The following is a 7800-nucleotide window of genomic DNA, read 5'->3' as shown; positions in this document are numbered from 1 at the left end:
ATTCTATGGGAAGCCAGTGTAGCAAGCAGAGGACAGGTGTGATATACTCCTGGTAGCCTGTATTACTGAGGAAATGCACTGCAGTATTTTGTACTAGTTGGAGTTTCCTAAGTGCTGAAGGTTTCATGCTAAGGTATATCATATTGCTGTAGTTCATCCAAGAGGTGACAAAGGCATGAAAAACCGAGGTCAGATCTTCTTCTGCCAGGATGTGATAGAGTCTCCTAGCCACCCAGAGATTGTAGAAAGCCTTACACATGGCCTTTGCAATGTGAGAGTGCAGTGTCAGCAAGCAATCCAAGAGTACAACTATACTGAGACAGTATACAGACTGATCATTTCTGGGTGCAAACCTTCAATCAAAGGAAACAACCCTGTGGCTTCAAACTCCTTAAAAATACTTTCCTCTGCCCACCAACATCACTTCTGTTCTTTTTTGCTCAAGTTCTGCATCAGCCAGAAAATCTCATCCAAGCCATCTTCGGGGTAGTGGTGTGGTCGTATGTGGTGAACTTTTGAAATGATATCTGGGGTACAGATGAAGCCCTAGATATTCCTTCAATCTGTGAAGACAAGCTGCCAGCGGGCTTGATTATATGAGATGGGATCTCAACCAAACTGGTTGAAAATGCTAGGGAAAGAACTTGGGATAAGCTATCTTGTAGTAAATAGGAGGATGCCTTGTCAGTTAAATTTACACTTTATTGGTTCTATTTTTGTTCTCTGATAATTTTTTTGGTTTTCACTACATATGTTTAAATGCTGTGTGTTAAGCAAAGTGGTGATCCTGAGCTGAATCTTATAGGCTGGTGTATTCTATTTCTTTGGGAATGGTGGATCTAAGAGTTCCGAGAGTGTTCAGTGAATAGGGTCTGAGCATTCCAGAAGGACGCCCGGAAGACTTGGGTTGGTGAGTGCTTATTGCTAACCTGCACAGAGAGACGAGGCCTGGAAGGTAGTGCTTGTGTTGTCAGAGACTAGTGGTTTTAGGGAGCTGATTCACATCAGAAATGGACAAGGCTCCCTTATGCTAAGGGCAGGTGGTGGTGAGGTGCCTCATAACAGTGGCGTCCCAGAGGTACAAGAGGATGAGAATGGATGTCTCTTCTCTATCCATTGACAGGAAGTGATCAGACATCAGTGCCACTGAAGCAGTTTCAATCCCATGTCCTGACCTAAATCCAGATTGTGGTACTTCTAGAATGTTTTGTTCAGTTGGATGAGCTTGTAGTCTGCCTTTAGCTAGCTTCTCTATAAGCTTGCTCAGAAATGCCAGGTTTGACACTAGGAGACAGTTGGGTAGAAGTGAAGTATCCTGGATGGGTTTCTTCAGTGTTCGTTGGACTACTGCATGTTTGAAGGCAGAAGGGAAGATTCCTTCTCAGAATGAGACGTGGCTATTTTTGATCAGGAGTGGCACCAGTTGTTCATGACTCTCTTTCACAATCCAGGAAGGGTATGGGTTGGATTCACAAGTCTTGGGTGTCTTTAGATTGTCCAGAACTTCTTAATGAGTGAATGAACTGAACTCTGGGAATGCAGGTGCACTGTTGGTTGGTGGGAGCAGGCGGAGTGGATCTATGATGTTTGAGAAGGCTTCCTGAATGTATTATCTTTTCAGCAAAGTAGGATCATAATTCTTCTCTGTGCTTGGTTGTGATGCAGGTTGTAGGCACTCAGGATTGTGAAGCAATTTACCACCCTGGATCACTCCTGCAGGCAGGATTTGGCACCCTCAGAGGAACCTGATAGGCCTTTAATACAGCCTCAGCATAGGCTTTGAAGAAGCTATTGTACGGTGTAGAGATAACTAAAGAGTCATTGGATCAAGAGTACTGGACCCTGGATCTTCCACCACCTAGGTGGGTGCTCTAATCACTGAACTGTAGAATCATTCTCTCTCTCTGGCTCAATGACTCTTAAATGTGAAAAGGTGAGTGTCAGAACCACCAGCAGCAGCTTTTAAATAACACCCAATCCAGTAGGCACTCCAGTTTGGCCCTGCACATGAGTTAGGAAGATGAGCACCTATCTTCCCCTGGTTCATTGATCACTCTGAGCTTCGGCAGGAGATTGGTGTCCAGACAGGCAGAGGTATGCAGCAGTGTGTATGCCCAGGGGCAAAAAACTTGGGCACCAGGAGAACTTTTGTTCGAAAATGTAGGCACCGAGTGAGTTTAGATATCTTCAGGCCCAGGGAATTCTGTGGATTTTAGTGGCTCCTAATCCCCAGATTTAGGTGCCTAAGTCTATTTGTGGATCTGGGCCTTCATCTCATTGACTTCAGTTGGGATTATTCATGGTAGTAAAACCAAATACATGCTTAAGTGTTTGCACAATTAGGGTCTATGTGCCTACAACATATTTGAAAGCACTTTTGAAAATTGTACCCATTAAGATGTAGTGTCATATAAAGGGTTTATCAGCATAAATCTGAGATGGATGCTTTATTCATTAATAACAAAGTCATGAGTGAATTACTCACCTAATGCAGATAACTCTTTTAGAAATGTTTTAGACTTTGATTATGCAAACATTCATGCGTGTGTTTAACTTAATTCTGGGCCTGCTCACCTTTGTAAAGTTGAGCATTTGTGTAAATGTCTGCATGATCTTATGCTTAATGTCTTTTATTGGAACTATTTTACTGGGTCTATTTTTTTATCCTTTCGCCTATAAATTCAGGTGTCTAAGTTACTGTAGAGTGATTCCACTGTACGGAGCATAGAGGGATCGATAAACTTATAAAAATGACGTTTCATAGCTTTCCCATAAACAAAAGTATTTTGATTTTAAAGTATGTTAACTCATCATTGCCAGGACTAGAAGCAAGTACCAGATCCCATTAAGAAGCTGGAACCTAGATCCTGTTCCTAGCCCTGTGAGGCCTTGAGATATCATACTTTACAACTATTTATGTAGAGAAAAATCTGTGTCTGATCCAGGAATGAATCTTCCCCATCTTAGGCTTCAGGCAGGGGTAAATTTGGGGTTGCAGGAGTCTTCCACAGTTTGGAGGACAAGGAAACACTTATCTGGCAGGCTGATTAAAAACATTAAATGGTCAGTGTTTGAAGTTGCTCTGGGGTCTGGAGTGTTAGGGTGAAGACCCACAAGTGATGGAAGTGTGGACAAAGAAAAGGGGAGGAGTTGAAAGGTGCATGATAAAGTAATTTATCAAATGACTCTGCAATTTATCACATGGATATAACTTCCATGTGAGGTATGTGTGTGATATATTATGAAAATATTAATGGTATTATTAATCCATTTTCTGTTGGGACAATCTTGGTGGCTTATACAACTGTGTAACACTTTCATAGATATACAGACAGTTTTTCTGTATGCAGAATTTGTGAGAGGCAACCAGTATGTTAGCCTTTTTAAAACACACAATCATTTTTGCAGACTTTTCTTGTTGTAATGTTTTTTTAAGTAATAATGCTTGCGGCTTAGGGAATTTCTTGGCAAGAGGGTCCATCTGAGAACGAAACTCACTAAACAAATAATTACTTTGGCTTGAGTCACACCTCCATAGTCAGCAGAAACTCTTAGGCCCGCCTACTTAATAAATAACAAAGAACCAAAAAGGATCCAGTCAGAAGAATGGAAGTGTTAGAGGCCACTTAGACACAGAAAAAGATCTAGGAGCAATATCTGACGGGAGCACTCTAATACTACAACTGAATGTAATGGGGAAGTGTAGCGTAGAGCAGTGGTTTTCAACCTTTTTTCATTTGCAGCCCCCCAGGGGTCCATGGGCCACAGGTGGAAAACCACTGTTCTATGGTAACAACAACTTCTCATGGACTCCTTAGACATAGTCTGCGGAACCCCAGGGGTCTGCAGCCCACAAGTTGAAACCACTGGTGTAAAGGAATTGGGTAGTGAGTTTTTGAGCCCAATAATGGGCCTCCCTGTCTTCTGTTGCAGAAGCCATCAAAACCCTAACAGAGCAGCAGTGTGTATACATAGCTAAGCTTTGTATGTTTATACATAGTTAGAGGAAACGGTTATGTGGAACCCAGTAGTGTCCATGTGGCTTCCTCATATTCCTAATGTGTAGAGAGCAAAGACTCAACAGAAGAGCTAAGTGGAAAAAGAAATAGCAAGTTAAGATAATTTTTGTGGTGATTTTGAATTGAAAGCCTTCGTGCAGGTGAGAAGTCTGTCCTCTGAAAAACACCGGATATATGGGTGCAATCTGGAAACATTTTAATGCCAAAAGTAAAGACCACTTCCATCTTTCTCTCTTCTTTTTTATTTTCACTTGTCCTCCATTTGGTCAGGTGATTTATCTCACTCTGTATTATTCTTGCACTTTCAGATGCCTGAACTGGCCCTACTCAAGACATTTCCTCTCTGCAACCAACAACAGGCAGAGTTTCTTGAAAGATCTATTTTTGTCATGTATTTCCCTCTAGCTCTTTCTGGTGTTTCTTCCTGTTATTTCTTCGGTATTGTGGTTTTGGGTTGTTGTGTTTTTTGTTTGTTTTAGCCCCCTTTTCTCTTCTCTTCTCTCCACCTCTTTTTTTTCCCTTTTCTCCAATGGTCCTTGTCTTCCCAACCTTGCCTCCAGTACTAGAACAGTCCACACAACAGCACATTCCTATCTATTTATCTAGGGTGCCAGTCCAGCAAAACACTTAAGCATATGCTGAACTTTGAGTATATACATAAACACATTGAGTTCAGTGGAACTTCTTACATGTATAATATTAAGGTGTTTAAGTCCTTTACTGGGTCAGGTCTAAGTTCCTATCAAGTGTCTATCAACAGGATATGAGTATTCCCTCTCATCATGCATCGTCGCTCTGGTCTGCTAGTTCAGACACTAAATACGAATATAAAGGAGTGTGTGAATAAGGTCAGTGTAACGGGGTTCACGCTATGCCCCTGGGTATTCGGCCCCTGGGCCTCCCTCTTCAATGAGTCAGGGACACTTCAGTCTGGTGCAACACCCATGCTTTTTATTCTCAAAAGGTTTCCCACCACCACTTCCCAACTGTATACAGGCTTCACAGCTACTTTGCCTACAACAGGCCTGGTCAGCAACAGACTAGGTGGCTCCCACTTTCTTCTGTGCCTGAGCTTTCTCTTTCCCACCCGCTCCCACCAGCCTTTATAGCTCCAGGCTGATAAGACTAGCAGGTCAATCAGGCACAGGACTACTCACCCAGCCCCAATCCATTCCCCGTGATTGGTGCTGGCATGGCAGGAGCTGATTAAGGGCTTCTCAACCAGCACCCTGCCACAGTCAGCAAAAACATATTTCCCACAATGCAGATCATGGTAGTTGTGCTATTAAGTCCTCTAAGCCAGGTACAGATGCCACATTTGCTGTATGTTCTTTATACAGTCCTTGGTTTCCTGCTGGGGCAGAAACAAGGATGCACAGGCCAGGACAATGGCAGGCTGTTGCTACATAGAGTAGTAGGCAATTTGATTACCTCATTTCTGTATCAGAGGGGTAGCCGTGTTAGTCTGGTTCTGTAGAAGCAGCAAAGAATCCTGTGGCACCTTACAGACTAACAGAAGTTTTGCAGCATGAGCTTTCGTGGGTGAATACCCACTTCTTCGGATGCAAGCCATTTCTGTATATAGTTTCTGACCATAATAAAGGGTTTATCTGGTCACTGGTCTACTTGTAAGTGACATGGTACCAGGAGTGGAAGGCATTGCATGCTGGCAGACCTAGTGAGAGGTAACATTGAAATGGCTGCTGCAGAGCCTGTACAACTGCAAGTAACTTCCCCACTAGCCCTGAGAATCAGGGGAAATGGTTCAAACAGTAATGTGAGCTGTATACATAAGCCACTGGGGCAAATAAGATGAAAGGTGAGCAAAAAAAAATTGCTCTGCCACAGTAATCTTAGATGTGTATATACATTCCAGCTAGATGCTGCTAAAGAGAAAGGAAAGATTTGCAGATATAATGAAAAGGTTTGAAAAATCACTGTGTCCTTAGGAAAAAGTGTTACTTATGAAAGGTGTGTGTTCAGGATGAGAACACAGAATGAAGAGGAGACAATAGAGGAGTTTTCCATAGATTTAAAGCTAAAAATAGTCAGTCCTGTGAATATGGAATATTAAAGACCCTCTCATTAAAGACCAGATTGTCCTGCGGTATAACGATAAAAAAGTCCATTAACAGTTACTGGAAATGGCAATAGGTTGTGCCAAGCAGCAGAACAAACAGAAACAAATAAAAAGCTTAAAGAGAGGCAAAGAGCTTACGACTGTGAGTGCCACAGCTAAACAGCAAGGGAAGAGTTCACCAAAATTAAATTAAATACAGAAACATGGAAAACAAGAAACAGTGCTAGCGATGTGGCAACCAGTATGAATGTCGGAAATGCCCAGCATTCAGGCAATTATCTAGAAACTGTATTAACACAACCATTATGCAAAAATGTGCAGAGAAAAGGGGGAAAACATGTATTAAGTGTAGAAATGGATTCCTCACATGAAGAGCAAGAGATGTTAAACACAGTAATGAAGGAGGCTGAAAACTCAAAAGACTGTCTAATTAAAATTAAATATTCACAAATGGCACATGTGACATACAAAATAGACACGGGGCAGAAGTAAATGTAATAACAGAAACTGAAAGAGAGATGTAAAGAGCACATAAAGATGAATGAGTAAAAAGTGTCTGTAAAATACTGTGACAGAGAAACAATTCCAGTGTTAAGAGAGTGCACAGTGACACCTAAATACAAAGGGGAAATGATAAAACAAGAGTTTGTGGTGGTACGGGATGCAAGCAACCAGTTTTAGACCTACATATTGACAGAAGGAGCATATGTTCTTGAAAGTGTGTCTAGTGTCTAGTGCTATGATACAGCACAACTTACGCACAAATTGAAAAAGAGACCTTAGGTCTGGTGTATGGATGTACAAGATTTCATAACTTTCTCTACAGTTGTAGCTTCAAAGCAGAAACTGATCACAAACCGCTGATTGCAATATACAAAAAGACGTGGAGAAGCACCACGAGGGATACAGTGACTACTTTTGAAAATACAGAAATATGTTTTGACCTGGAAATTCTGACCTGGACGTCACTTAGTAATGACTGACCCACTGCCAGTACTCTGACTGATGATCTAGAACAAGCAGTAAACGTACACGTGATCATAATAAAAAGATCATGTGCTATATCTCTCTGTGTGTATAGAAGGAGCTTAAATAACTGTTGGAACAGCAATATAAGTTAATACTGGTTTTTGGTTAAATTGTGCTCTCAAGAACTGATATGGAAACTGGACAGAATATTTTGGTGGTGATTGTAATTCTGTAGTTGTAATTCTCACTTGTGTTCAACAATGCTTAGTTTTACAGTAGCATTACTGAATATCTTCCCTTGGCTATCATTTTCAATAACACTCACGAGCCAGCCATTGAAAATGGATTGGATTCATATTAAAGCCAGTTATGAAGCTTTATTTGATGTGATAATCTTTTTTTTGTCTGAAGGAATGATTCTTGTGTTACAGTCACTATTAAACTGTATATTTCATATTTTCTTAGGTTACAGTAACTTTCACTTCCCCCATGGTGAATCTGTAACTACTACTTCTTTGCCTTCCTTTCTATGACCTTCATGATTTGCATTCTCAAGCATCATGCAGTCTCATTAATATTTCTTTTAAATGCACTCTTCTCTACTTTAGTCCAATTTCCTGTCCCCATGTGTGATGGGGCAGCTGCCCCTCACTGGCAGAAAAGGGGTTAAAAGCAGCCCTACAGAGGCTGCGCCAGAGGCAGCCAATTAGAAAGGGGCTGAGAGGAGCAGCC

The 7800-nt window shown here is 41.5% G+C and overlaps 1 long non-coding RNA gene across 1 annotated transcript; it reads left to right on the top strand.

Moving 5' to 3' along the window:
* The first annotated feature begins 913 nt into the window (after nt 1-913).
* LOC123365184 lies at nt 914-7028 on the top strand. The gene is made up of 3 exons (XR_006577468.1): nt 914-955; nt 1666-1862; nt 6926-7028. It is a non-coding gene; the product is annotated as an uncharacterized LOC123365184 (long non-coding RNA).
* The last annotated feature ends 772 nt before the right edge of the window (nt 7029-7800 follow it).

Source organism: Mauremys mutica, chromosome 2 (genome assembly GCF_020497125.1).
Source record: "Mauremys mutica isolate MM-2020 ecotype Southern chromosome 2, ASM2049712v1, whole genome shotgun sequence".
NCBI classification, from domain to species: Eukaryota; Metazoa; Chordata; order Testudines; family Geoemydidae; genus Mauremys; species Mauremys mutica.
Note: the sequence above shows the minus strand (reverse complement) of the source record. Positions and strands in the feature narration are given on the sequence as shown.